The following is a 14449-nucleotide window of genomic DNA, read 5'->3' as shown; positions in this document are numbered from 1 at the left end:
GACAGGTGGAGGGGAACGGAGCCTGCTCTGTGCCATAAGCCATGCTTCTGTGTCTGGAGTGGCCGGCATGTTTGTTTTTTCATCCCAGAACTGGACATGCTCGGGTCGGCAAATGGAGCAGCAGGTCCGAGCGTCACATCCATTCAGATTCATTTACCATCTCCAAATAAATATTTATCAGTCAGTCAGTCAGTCAGTGTTTGAATGCTTCATCGAGCTGGATCATTCACTCGCAGTCGGAGTAACCTGGAAGGTATCGGCGAACGTGTGTCCTTCAGGGTTGGTTGGACACCGACTGGCCTGCCCCCCCCCCCCCCTTCCTCACAGGCCCCTCCCACTTTAACAGAGTAGAGGGGGTGCACAGCACACCTGCTCTAAAACACTGAAGCGAAAGAGCATTCTGGATGGATCTCCCCTCAGCTACTGTAGCTATGTATATAGTTTATACCCAGGAGTGGCAGGTACCCATGCTTTCCTGACACATTGTTTTATAAGAGTGCAAAACATCAACTCCATCGTAAGTAACATGTCTTAGGTGTGTGTACATGGTTGTAACGTGAAAGGTAGCTTTTCATCGAAGCCAAAATAACGTTCAAACTCTATAAGCCCCTCTGAAGTCATCTTAGTCATCGCCCCATCTGAAAAATAGTTCTAAAGGAGTTGTGGTCTGAAGAAACGCAACCGCCTATGTCAGCTGACACACTAACGTAGGCGTGCCAGAACCTGCTTTGAAGTGGAAACTGTCTTTTAATAGAACATCAGAAAAGACCACACGCCCCACGATTGGATCGCATGTGGTCAGAATAAAAGCTTCTTCAGAGGATCCATCAGAATAGCCTCCTGTTCATCTGCTTCCAGATCTTTCTGAGGTCTGTGGCATTTCTCCACACCAATGTTATTTTGAGCCTGACCCTGCTGAGCTAGCAAGACTTCCCTTCAGCAGGATGGTAACAGTCAAAGAACTCTACAACAATTCTAGGGTAACTTCGAGTGAAGGTATTGTACAGTGCAGCAACTTTACTGGATGCTCGAATTTGCATCACATGGAAAGTTGACCTGGAATTATTCATTCAAACACTGTACAAATTACTTGAGAGTGTGTGCTTGCCAACATACTGTGTAGTTTTAAAATGCAATGAATTTGAACCCCAAATACTTAGGATTAGTTTGCAAGATACTCATTGGTTTTAACACCTCGACATATTGCATCTGTTGGCAATTCGGCAACACGACAGATTTCATTTAAATCCCTGCCTTTTAAAAGCTGTTTTTCACTCATTCATGGCTAGATTTGTTCCCTCCTCATGCAAATCCTACTTCTTCAAAATAGTACTTCATTTTCATGACCAGTGCACTATTCAGAGAAACAAGTGTGCCCTGGAATTGAACCTATTTCCTGACCTCAGTGGTACAAAACTATACCTGTACAAACCACTGTGCCATCTGCTTGGCATCCTGTTCCCAAGAACACTCTGTAAGGATAAACCCGTCTTGAAAAAACTGTGGGCTGACCACCATTTTGGAATGACCAAAGCCTGTAGAAGAGGACACATTTCTTTAATTGCTTAGACTGGAGATGCCTGTGGTCAGTGCTCCCTGGGAGGATCTTAGGGGAAGAATGTGGTGTAACTCGATCCCTGAGTGCAGGCCCTAGCACAGTCTCTGGCCGTTATCAAAGGGTATTAGCCCTGTTTTACTGTTCCTCTTCTTTTCCCACTGCTTTCCACAGCTGCGATCTTCCACAGGTGTTTGGCAAACCAAATGTTTTGAAGGCAGAGGGGCTGTATGTGTTTATATCATTAATTCATTCCAATGACTCAACACTGAGTACCACAATATCCCGTTTAAAAAAAATGCACTCCCCTCTCTCTCTCTTTCTCTCCATCTTTATCTCTCTAGGCTTGTTACTTTGTGTGTTTTGCAAATAGTGAATCGTTGATTTGTCGGTCTGCTATTCTCTTCAACAGCTCGTTGAACATCCTGAAATGAGCCGAACAACATCCTTACTTCCAACATCAAGCCTAAATAAGAGGTAAGGCTGTGAAGGGTTGTGGCTTCCATAGGTCAAAGACAACTGATTGCTCTGTGTCAAACTGATTAAATAGACTTTCACAGCTCAGTACAGACAAAACAAGACCAACCGTGCACTTGTTCGCAAAACCACGAGGGGTTGCTTGTTCTTCATCTTGTTTAAATTACTATCCCAGCTCACATACCAAATCATGTTTTGTCTTTAGCTTTCATCAAACAGGCATTTCGTGTGCAACAATGCAGTGGTGGCCAAGGGGTCATGTATTTTACATTACGGGGGAATAACAGATATTTACTTGAACCAACACTGTGAAACTACAATGTTTATAAAAGATCTGTCCCTTTTATGTCTTGCCATGTGACCGCTAATACTTTACAGAGACGGCTCAGTGGCAGTGCTTATTTGGCCACTAATTGTGGTATAATATCCTAAGGTTACCCATGTAATACCACTGACCCACTAAGACCCAACACAGACTCTAATAAGCACAGATTCAATGTTGTAGCCTTTGATTAAATCTTTCAGCCACGCAACCCCCCCCCCCCCTCGCCCCCCCCCCCCAGAACCACACAAGACACGCACAACATACACACGCACGCACACGCACACACACACACAAACATCAGTCGAGTGCCTCTGTTATGGGAGCCCAACCTCAAAATGAAAGGACCGCCTGTCCCTGCCTTTGACACAAATCTCCAAAAACCAATAGCATTGACCCAATGTCATGTCACCACCAAACTTTTCTTTTTTTACCGCCCATCTTTATGATGAAGTATAACTATCAAAACACTGATGATGAAAACCTGAAATCGTCTTTGCAGAGGAGCTCTTTCTGTCAAGATTGTGTGCCACAGGCTTAAAGGCTTAGTGTGAGTCTTTGGCATGTCCTTATTAAAAAGCTGAAAGGTATTGCTTTTTAACATTTGTCGTAACATAGCTATAAATAGATGTGGATATTCAATATCCTACATACAGCCCTTCACTTTTTATTATGTTGAAGTACAGATAAGGATTTCTTTATCAAGCTGCACATTGTATCCAAATACAATCCTTAAACAAGAGCATTTGAATCATGGACCATCTTGGATGTTAGAAATACAGCGTTTGTTTTTAAAGAGTCTACAGCAGGTGAGATGTTGCGGGCGCACATCTATAGATTTGTCTTAATATAGTGAGCAGTCATTGTTGTAATCAGGAATAAACTCAGTTATGTGTACAAAAAAGACATTCATAAAACAGTGCTGAAGATGGACAGAGAATGACATGGCTATACCTTTTACCAAAGGTCTAATAAACATATCCTACGATATAACTTTAAAACTTGTGAACAGAGCCTTTGAACATTTACTGCAAAGTATCTCCTGCCTCTGATCTTGAAGACCAATCTTCTGCTTCTAGTTGACGTCACCTGGCTTCGAGGATGACGTATGCCCCGGATGTGGACGGAACCAGGGACAGTGATGCATGCGCCTCGGTGACACATGCGACAAGCTAGACTAAAGCAATGGAAAGTGGCCAGCTAGCTTGGTAGCTAACTACTTGGAACCCGAAAACAAGGAAAACAGTGTCATATAAGGCGATTTCTGGATGTAAATCTACGTTTTGCTGCAAGTTGATATTAACTGGAACGCCTGTGGTATTTTCAAGCAAATGTAGCCGCTAACATCGTTGTCGGATATAGATTTTGGCTGGCCCCAGCTAGCAGCAGTCAAAGTCGTCAGCTATTCCTTAATTATTACACAGTTATTGAGCAAATAAAAGACATACACATTTGTGGATTACAGTAGCTACAAAGAAAGGTAAATTTATTTTATTTTTATAATGTTGGTGCAACTTCCTAACACGAACATCGCTACCACGAAGTACGTTGATAGGGCTGTGTTGAAGTGCATGGAAGTATATTGCAGCTAAGTTAGCCACCAAGTCAAATCACCGCATTTTCCCAAGTTAATTATTTTGTGTACATTCTTAACTATTTTTAGATAGCCAGATATCGTTTTAAACATGCTTTGCACACAACGAAAGTGGGATGCGATGACAAAAGCATCTTCATGACCATGGCAAACTTTTGGCTGAGCATGTCTCCAGTTATAATAGATCAATACGGGCTGTCATACACAGAGTTTGGAGTTGGCACATGTGAAGTTCAGTTCACGTCCACAGTCACCCCAAGAATTCCGTTGTCCCCCCAAATAGACACGCACAAGCTTAATTCATTACGCGACAAAAAGTTAGCTTGTCCTGAAAGCCAAGTGCCAGCTGCCAGGCATGCTTACCAGTTTAATTCCATATTGCATTCGTTGTTTTATCTACCATACGAATTATCACGTAGAATAAATACATGTCATGCCAAACAGCTGTAGTAAGGTAGTCCGAAATGTCGTCTGCAAAAACGCAGCCTTGCAGGCTGCTCTTTCGCAACAAGGTTCCTGCACATTCGGTGCAAGTTTGGTTACATTGTTTGGCTAAATATTATGTGTGCGCATGAATAACCTCGGGTTTCTTGTAGTCTATTCGATGGCTAATGTAGACTCGATATCAATAAGTCCTTGCAGGTTGATAACCTAGAGCTTCGGCCCCTCCGATTTTGCTCGCATTACTTGCAAGCGCTTTGAAAAACAAGTGAGGAAATGTACGCTACAGAGTTCTACAAAACATATCCATGGAATAAGGCGTTATACGCTTATGTATGCAGGGTGTGTTGGTTGTGGTTGATGTATATAAAGAACAACAAATACTAAACAGATAATCAACAACTAATATAAAATTGTATTTATTTGCGGTGGATAGTAAATGTTATAGCCGACTAATACTGACTTCTGTTTTAATGGTGGCAATCGATATACCTAAAAGGTAGCTAGGTGGCTGTCTATAGAAGCTGTTCGGTGCCACGCACATGGGTTACCCCGACTAGGCACTAAGCAGCAAACTAATAAAAAGTCCTCTTATATATTACATTACATAAAATGATATTTACAGACATTCGGTTATAGTACAGTTGTCTGATTGGTCTGCAAACTGTCAGCTTCATTACAATTGTGTTGCTGTCTTTTATGCGTTATGCCTTATTTATTTATTTTCTGTGCACGGGATTGCCACTTCTTGATCTCACGGCTAAACTGCGTTATGCACTGAGCTGGACCTGGGCAAGATTCACGTAATTTTCTTCTAACTATTATATTTCACTGGAATGGTCAATTTTGTGAAACCCCTGTTGCATAATGATGAGCTGAGAAAGAATAGGTTCAAACGCAAAGTGGAATCTTGCGACTCCGGTCATCTGTGGATTTTGAGGAAGATCTGAAATAGTGATTAGGTTCCCGTCCTATCACTGAGAGAACTGGCGTCTTCTGACCGCAATTTGTTTCCATGTTTTTAGGTTTGTGTGATTTTGCTAAAATGCATCACCAACAGCGAATGGCTGCCTTAGGGACAGACAAAGAACTAAGCGACTTATTGGATTTCAGTGCGGTAAGCATTTGTTACTATATAGCAATGACTAAACCGACCTAACGTCGACTGTTTACATTTTGATATCCATAGCATCATAATTTGCCATCATTGAGGCACATGAAAAGTGCTTTTTTTCACTGTACGTCTGTAACATCACTTAAACAATTTGACTGAAGAAAGTTATAGAAATTGTGGTGTCTATTGAGTGTTTTCTCCAAAAACATGTGCAGAAAAATATGATATTGCAATAGTAATTTTGTTGTCTTATAGATGCGAAACAGCGATTTGAAAATGTTCCCAACATCAATGGTAGTATATCCCATTTTAAGTATTTTTTTCTTGTTTCATTCTGTTCTAGACTACACAATGTTGTATTAGTTTTCCCCTGTCGTACTCACTATTGCTGCGGCAGCGTTGACAGCAGATTTGACAGTCAAGTGCATGCAGGAGATATGATAGACATCAATTTATCACAAATTGATTTTTCCACTGTTCCAATATGTGTGTCATATTTTGAATAACGTTTAGTTCAACCATTCTCTGACCTGCTGATAGTTGGCTAAATTGCCTTTTGTATGCTCTTAAGTAGTAGAGTGTTCGGGAAGTTTGGACAGGAAATGGCCCTCTACCCGGCCATGTTTTCTTGAACCAATAATGCACTCATTCATGGTCAACGTTTGTCTGTGAAAATGAATCACCTGTTTTAAAACAACACAGTGTAAATCCCCCAAAAATGTATTATACATTTTGTTAGTTTCTGTCATAGATTATATGCCAAAAATGTATGTTATGATTTCTCTGTCTTATGTACTAAGTTCTGAGAAGAGTATAGCTAAACCTTAGCATTTCACATTGTTTTTAGATCCATTGAAGTTTTTGGATATTTGGCCAGATTGTAGGGTGTAATCTTACATTTGGAAATAGGTCCCACTGGCCACATATCTTTACTGAGCTGAAGGGCATTAAGGATAATGTTAGTATTGGAAAATATATTTGAGTTTATTTTAGCAACAGTTTGTACCAGTACATTACATAAAATGTTATTTACTCCCATGACATGGTCATTGTTTTTTCCCCATTCATGAGTCCTTCTGGTGAAGTGTGATTTCTTCCTTCTTTTTCCTTCTCTTTTTATTTTTTTGATTGTTATTATTTTTTTAGATGTTTTCCCCTCCTGTTACCAGTGGAAAGAACGGACCCACCTCTCTCAGCAGTGGACATTTCTCAGGCTCAAGTATGTCAATCATAGCTCATTTTAATAGCAGAATGACAGTGGCTTGTTGCACGTACACGAGTGGTTAAATGGATTTGTTTGGGTTTTTTCAAATTCCTCCTTTTTTGACATTGTGGATGATATTGACACTTTTTGTTGTTGTTGCTTTGTACATCAGAGATCAAGCTGGGTAGACGCAGAGTGTATCTAAAACATGTTATCATAGCTTATTTGTGCACTGTATGTTTTTGGACCTTGATGTTAGTGGTGAACTTATGCAGGGATTAGTGATGTAGGCAGGTTATGCTAACATTTAATAGATCCCCTTCTCATCAGTGTGAATGCAAAATGGGGTTCATGGTTTTGTTTTATTGTCAAGACTTGATTGCGTAAATGCAAAATGTGACGTTTTGCAGGCTGGTGGAAAGACAGAGCTTCTGAAATGTCTTCTTTGTCTCTTCGGTTGTGGCCTTGTTGTCATTTGCATCATGGGGTTTCCAGGCTAGCTTTTGTCTGGAAAATTCTGAAACTCCATTTTGAGGTTAGGTATTGTGCTTGAAAAAAAAAAAATCTGTTTTCTATCATATTTTTTTCTGTAGCGTCACACCTAAATGCACATTGTACAGTACACAAAATAGTACTGCTTCATTATGACACAATGGTTTTGAATCCTCTTTCACAACATATGACCTGTACACCCTTTCTTCCTACTGTAGTTACAGAGAGTGTCTATTCCTGTGTGTTTTAGGCTAGAATGCAATGTAGGCCAAAGTGGCCCAGAAGGCTATTTAAAATGACCATGCTTTTCTTCGTCTCGAGAACATGCTGGAAAACGTACATTTATTTTTTATAAAATCTAGAACGAGTTAGAGCTTTGAGTTGACGTTCCTTTTTCCCATTATGAAGTTTTTTCTTATGTTGTGCATGTTTGTTCAGTTGACATGCTCAGTCAATTCTGCTAAGCCCATGCAGTTGCAGGCCCAAACCAGGAACTGGACGAGGGAATATGATTAGATATTTTGGGAACACCCAAAGAGAGACAGAGCACATCATTCTTTCACGGGCTCGATACCCTATCCTTCCCCTCGCTGTCGCTGTTTTCAAGTTCAACTCGGCTATTTACGATCTTGGCAATTGCCATGTTTTTCTGCGTCTTATAACCTCTCAGATCCTGTGTTTTTCCCGTGAATTGTGTTGTAGGGTAGAGAGGGGGTGGGGTGTGTGTGTGTGTGTGTGTGTGAGGGGGTACCAAACTGCTCTACCCTGTTGCCATGCAACTTGCAGTTGGCAGCGATAAGGAGGAAATGTTTTATAAAGTGTGAATTGACAAAAAAAAAGAAAAATACAAGCAGCAAACCTTAAATCTCATGTGTAGGCCTGTGCTATATTTATTTGATTTATCTTTTCAAGCTGAAACATCAGCTCAGGAGGCGATCACCAAATCCATCTGTAGCGTTTATTTCCCCCTTTTGTGAAGAGAAAAGCGGCGCACAAACAAGCAGTGCCGCTCAGCCCTGTCGGTGCCAGTGTTCCGCATTTGAGAAATTTGGGTGAAGGCAGATATGGCCTGATGGCATGCCATATTTTTGTTCTCTTAATCGGCATAGCTTATTAAGTCACAGTTCAGAGTAAGAATGTTTTAATAATATCCTGCCACCCATTTGATGCACTTGTACCCAGACAGATAAAGTGCTCCAACGCAAGCCTGACTGTTCCCTGCCTCTATTCATTCAAATCTGCTTTGGTCATGCTTGTCAGTCAAAACGGACGGATTGCATTCAAAATAAAGATGAAGCGAGGGAACCAGTCGCTTAATACTCGATTCCTCTCCTCCTCCCACTATCTTCTTTTTTTTTTTTTTTTTGCCTCAGAGTGTTAAATTGTCTTGTTCCGAGGAAGCAAGAAGGACTACAAAAAAACAGCCATGCTCTAATTGTTCAACGGATTAGGAATTAATAGGCATTTTAGCTATAATGGCAATATTATTAGCAGAATTTGCTACTAATACTAATAATTACTCTGCTAATAATGGCACTCATTTCAAGGTTGTGTCTGAGTCTCATCTATGCTCAAGCCTCAAAGATAGATACTCTTTAGCCTTGATTGCAAGACCAAATGTTAGACATGGTTTGGATTTATGGCAGTGTAGCGAAAGACTAGAAAGACTTGTACCAGTGGAACCTTTTTGTGCAGCATGCTTACATTCCATCGCGAAAGTAACTCAATCTACAAGTATGACAACATGACTTCAGGAGACATGAGACAGAGGATAGGATACCGAGCAATGTGACCCACAGAGACTTCACCTGGTTTCGTGTTTCCCATTGAGAAAGGCTGGACCCCCGAATAACACATATTGGGCTTTTAATCAGCCCCTTGTTTGGCCAAATGCAATCCTCGGGATTTACAGCTGCGTTCTTAAGGTTAGGCTACATTCCTAGTTACTGTGCTTCTCCAAACACACCAGCAGCTGCAGGGAGTGTAGGCTCAAGTCCACAACTTCCTGCCCAGGCGCTTCACCACAAGTCTCCCCTCTGTTGCATTTTGCAAAGCCATGTCTATGGCCATCTCTTAGTGGCAAATAAAAAGTATCATGTGCCTACTGTGTGATTTCGAACAGGCTTTTTTTTTTTTGGGGGGGGGGGGCTGTTTGTCCACTGTTTGCTTTTTGTGATGTTTGAGTTTACGGTCTGATGTTGCTGCGTGCAGTTAGCCTTCCAATCGTGTGTGCGTCACTCCTGTTTGGAAATCCATGTCTTAACATCTCTGTTTATGTTCATCCATGCACCTGCTCGTATGGTGCCACTGGCGGAGAGTCACAAAGTGTAATTAGTCCTTTAAAGATAAAGACACAAAAGTATGTCAACCTGCCTTGCAATTAACACCATAGGTGAACGACACACTCTGAAACAGAGAAGTTTAATTAAAGCCGCCGACTCGTTTTGAAGGAGCTCTGCCATCGCGTTGCCACGTGGAAAACGGCGACGGTAATTGAGAAGCATCGGGGAGCTAATGTTAGCGCGCGGCTAAGAGGGGCGGATCTCGCTCGAAAGTTCCCGCCTCCGCCGTCAACCGCGCGGCCGTGCCCGAGGTGAGGAAGTTGTGTAGCGAGCCGCTTTTTTTTTGGGGGGGGGGGGGGGGGTTGGAGAGCTTCGACAACATGGTAGGGTTAGCGCCACTTGAGGCTGGCTGCCAGGGGCTGGAGCACAGAGACTTTATTCATGGCCTTCCCCCTCTGACGCCTGGAACACTGCCGTGCTTGTTCACAGACACAAGTCAGTCCTCAGACAGGGATTACGCAGAGAGAGAGAGAGAGAGAGAGAAAGAAGAGAGAGAGAGAGAGAGAAAAAAGGGGGTACATGTTTGCGTATTTGTAGCCTTGTCGTTAACTATTCCTGGTTCACCCTCCCGTCTTGAATTATAGTCCGAGCGGCTACATTGTCGGATAACTGGGATCGCAGGCCTCAAGTGTGCGTGTGAATGTCCTCGTATTGAGATGCAAATATTTCAGCATTGCTTGGTTACAAGCACAGTATGCTACTTAATTCCAAGTCTGATTGTTGATTCTTTACACGACTACGCAAATGCATATCTGGAGAACATTGGGGCATTATCTCACACATATGGCATAAAGACAGTGTACGACCGATGATGGATAAAACCATGTATTTGGGGGGTTAGGGGGTGGGGCTTGGGGGGGGGGGGGCAGAGTGTGATGTGGCCTGGCTTTGTGTTGTGCCCTGTATTCCTGTGGCCCTGGCACTGGGGCTGGTGCTGGCGAGGGGCGCAGGGTGTCGGGCTTGGAAACGCCTCTGCCCCCCGCTCGTAAATCTGCTGGAACATCCCCAATGCCATCTGCCGCAGTCACGGGCCAGGAAGGGAAGAGTTAATGGTGTTTGAGACTAAGTGTGTGTGTGTGTGTGTGTGTGAGAGAGAGAGAGTCTTTGTGTTCCATGGTTCTAGTACAGATCATAATCACTTATATATATATATTTTTGGACTGATTTTAAAGAGTTCTCCCATTGACGCAAGTAACAACAGCATTTCAAAGATGGTTCTTTGATTGTGTCATTTTGACAAACCAACAATCAAACAGGATATACACAGTGACATGTGATGTGTTTGTTCTTGTAAAATGACAATGACTACTTCAATTTATAGTTAGCTGTTTATGGAACAGGATTTCCTTCTTTTTTGATGATATCGAATTATATAGTAACCCCAGTCACCCTATGAGTGATTGGTTGGTAACCGAGGCCAGTGAAATATCAGACACCTGGGAGATGAACATCTATGGGTAGAAAATGGAACCGGAAGTGGATTGTGTTTACGTGTGCTTGCCATGGTTTGTGTAAGTCAAGAGTAAATGTGTTTGTGTGCACGTGCTGGACAACATTTGTGTATGTGTGTGTGTTTGTTATGGGAATGTATGGGCTGGGATTAGTGAGTGTTTGTGCACGTGTGTTTGTTAGGGTTAGTGTGTGTGTGCATGACGTGTGCAGGCAGTATGTGCGTGTGTTATATGTGTGTGTGTGTGTGTGTGTGTGTGTAAGCTAGCTATGCCCTCTTGGCTTTGGGCTGCCTAGCATCGCCTCTGAGACACATGTGGGTTGACCTGGAGAGACCAGCCCACTGTTCTCATTGGCTGCTGAACATCTGGCTGCTTCTTGAATTGCTGTTTTAATATGTGTGTGTGTCTGTGTGAGGGAAAGAGAGAGAGAGAGAGAGTGTCTGTATGTGTGATGCTACATTGATCTCTGTCTCACATTCCACACTGTCAGGGCTTCGAATAGCACTCCTTACTCTAAACAGACTCTCTCTCTCTCTCTCTTTCTCTCTCTCTCCTTTCTCTCTCTCTCTCTCTCTCTCTCTCTCTCTCTCTCTCTCTCTCTCTCTCTCTCTCATCTCTCTCTCTCTCTCTCTCTCTCTCTCTCTCTCTCTCTCTCCATCTTTCTCTCCCTCTCTCAGACACACACACGCTCATGCACACACTCTCCTCGTGCTACACTCCCCATACGCACGCACGCACACACACACACACACACAAAGTGAGAAAAGGGAGGAAAAAAGTTGGCCGCGTGCGGGGTTTTAACAACCATATGTGCAACAGCTTTAATGAAAAGGTATTCGCCCCTTCACGAGTATGTTGCCCTTGTACGAAGAAGCATTGTCGTGAGGGACATTGTTCTGACAGTTTTCCATTTTGACATCCATCATTCAACAGCTCGAAGCCATGGAAGCACCAATTATACAATGAATATGCATTTATGAAGTTGTTCTCCGTTGCGTTGGGTGCGGAGAGGGTCAAGAGGCTCACCGTTGACTTTGAACACTTCAACAAACCGAGAGTAAAAGCCAACTGGTTCAGTGAAATTACCAAGAGAGAGCGCGCGGGCGAAGCCTGGGGTCTACAACACCACTTTGCGTGTGTGTGTTTGTGTGCGTGTGTGTGTTTGTGTTTTGTGTTCTGAGGAAATACTTTTGAATTGGCTCACACTGTGATAAAGGCTTTTTTCAAGAGTTGACGGTAAAAAAAAGAAACCACGACGGACGTTTGGTCGACTCATGGACAACACCTGGTGCTTACCCAACCGTCTTTTGGGCTCTACTGAATTACCTCCAATGGTCCTTCCTTTTTTCTCTCCCCTTGAAAGCGTCCCCCCCCCCCCCCCCCCCTTATCTAAGGAGTTTTCCTGGTCTTCCTTAAGTCTTTCGCTCGGGTATTGATATCCACGAGGATCCACGTAAAGCCTTCGGGTACATTGCATGTGAAAGGGAATTTTCATACCCAAATAAAAAAGGGATTGATTTTGACAAAGCTGTGATGGAAGGACCTGTAAAAGGCTGTCAGATCGTAACCCCAGGCTTCTCCATTTAAATATTCTGTATGATAACCTCGGTGTTTTGAATGGGGCGTATGTGGGATTTTTTTTCCCGTCAGTGTGAAGTATGTGTGCGCGTGTGCGTGTACGTGCAAGTGCACAGCCCGACTCATTCAGCAGCTCGGGCCAGCACGGTGGAATGTAACCAGAGCTTTAGCCAAGCCATTCCCACAGAAGTGTTCTACCCATGAAAGCCCTTTGTCTTGCCTCCGCGTAAGACCACGTTTTTTTTTTTTTCTTCCTTCTCCCATGCCCCCCCCCCCGGCCCCCCCCGCCCCCCCCCTCTCTCCATTTTCCCCTCCAAACTTTGCAGGTGTTCAGCATTGAGTAATAAAACAAGCCTTGCCTTTTAGCCTGAACCGCCCCAGTCCACAGCTTCAGGCCCCAGCCCCAGCCTCTGCCCCAGCCCCCTCACCAGCCTCCACCCAGCCCCAGCCATACTCTTCTCTGTGTGGGTAGGGCCTTGCTCTTTTTCCAGCAGTGATTGAGGAGAGAGGGGGGAGGGGGGGAGGTTGCTGTGTGTGTGTGTGAGTGCGTGTGTGTGTGCTGAGGGGGCTCCCCTCTCCTCAGGGGCGGAGGTCTGTGATTGGGCGGAAGTGTGGAGCACAGGGGTAATGTGAATAGCAGAACGGAGAGATCTGCTCAGTGTAAACTCCCAGCCTCGAGTATGTGCTGTGACAGACCCTTAGGGACAACGCCTACCCACACACACACACACACACACACACACACACACACGCACACACCCGAACACACAGCCAGTTATAGCGTGGCTGAAGGCCTAGCAGAGGCGGTGATGCATTTCTAAGAATCAAGTGTTGAATGAAATGCAATTTATACCACATCTCATACAATTGAAGTCGTTGGACCTCATTTGATTTGATTTGGTTTAGTTTTAATTCATGACTCCGCAGTCTGCAGGGGCGCATTTGTTTATGCATTTGCCTCGGTGTGATACATGGTTGAGGTTGGGGAGAGTGGTTTCAGGGTAAACCTGTACACAAGTGAAGGCTTCCTGTGTTATACAACACAGGAAAACATGTCTGAACACGAACCACACGGGTTCTCCGTGCACTCCAAACAAACAACGCCAATGTAGGCTCGCGCGCGCGTGTGAGTGTGCCGTGTGTGAGCGAGAGAGACAGGGAGAGAGAAAAAGAGTGCGTGAGGGATGTCGAAAGAAAATAAGTGTATTAGGCAATCATTGGAGAGGAGTGAGCTCCCCCCAATGCTTCCTCCACCACCCCCCCCCCCCCCCCACCCCAGACCCCAGCCCTGCACCCACTCCAGCACAGCCTGTTTCCAGTCAAGCCTCGTGCTCAGCCCCTGACGAGAGGGCCACATCTGCTCCCCCGCACCTCCAGGGCGAAGGGGAGGGGGTAGGGTGCTTTGTCACACCCTCACCGTCCATCCGATTGGCCGTGGCCATTGGTTAAATAGCGAGTGTCGGGAAGTGTTTAGGAAAGACTTTGGATCAGGCTTTAAGCGATGGGGCCCGAGTGGCTGCCGAAGATCCGCGGGGCCCGAGTGCCTCGCTTCCGATTTTCACTGGCAGAACAAACACGAGATAGATGTTGTTTCTTTCAAAAGCTCCCTTTGAGACATCCTTACACTGACTGGATGAAGAGAAACAAAAAATCGGTGAAACCTCCTTAGCACGTTTGACAGAAAAGTGTAAATTAATTGTGTTGCTGTTGTCGTTTCAACCGCATATTCTGAGCCTCATTTGCGGTTCACTGAAGATTTCCCCCCCTCCTTCTTCGTACAACAATATAAATTGCTTTCATGATGGCTAAGCTGCCTGCAAATTAAAGTGCGGAAAATGTTTACCTGTTTACTTAAACGACTGATTTTCTCACTCTCACT

General features: G+C 44.0%; 1 long non-coding RNA gene across 2 annotated transcripts; it reads left to right on the top strand.

Annotated features, from left to right (window-relative positions):
* Window positions 1-3465: 3465 nt before the first annotated feature.
* Window positions 3466-9317, top strand: LOC124463136. 2 transcript variants are annotated; one of them, XR_006955531.1, is made up of 4 exons: window positions 3466-3834; window positions 5415-5506; window positions 5759-5797; window positions 6650-9317. It is a non-coding gene; the product is annotated as an uncharacterized LOC124463136 (long non-coding RNA). The 2 variants fall into 2 exon arrangements; XR_006955532.1 differs by lacking the exon at window positions 3466-3834 and adding an exon at window positions 4429-5192.
* Window positions 9318-14449: the final 5132 nt, after the last annotated feature.

The sequence above is a fragment of the Hypomesus transpacificus genome, unplaced genomic scaffold (genome assembly GCF_021917145.1).
Source record: "Hypomesus transpacificus isolate Combined female unplaced genomic scaffold, fHypTra1 scaffold_27, whole genome shotgun sequence".
Taxonomy (NCBI): Eukaryota; Metazoa; Chordata; class Actinopteri; order Osmeriformes; family Osmeridae; genus Hypomesus; species Hypomesus transpacificus.
This window is presented reverse-complemented; position numbering and strand designations above follow the sequence as displayed.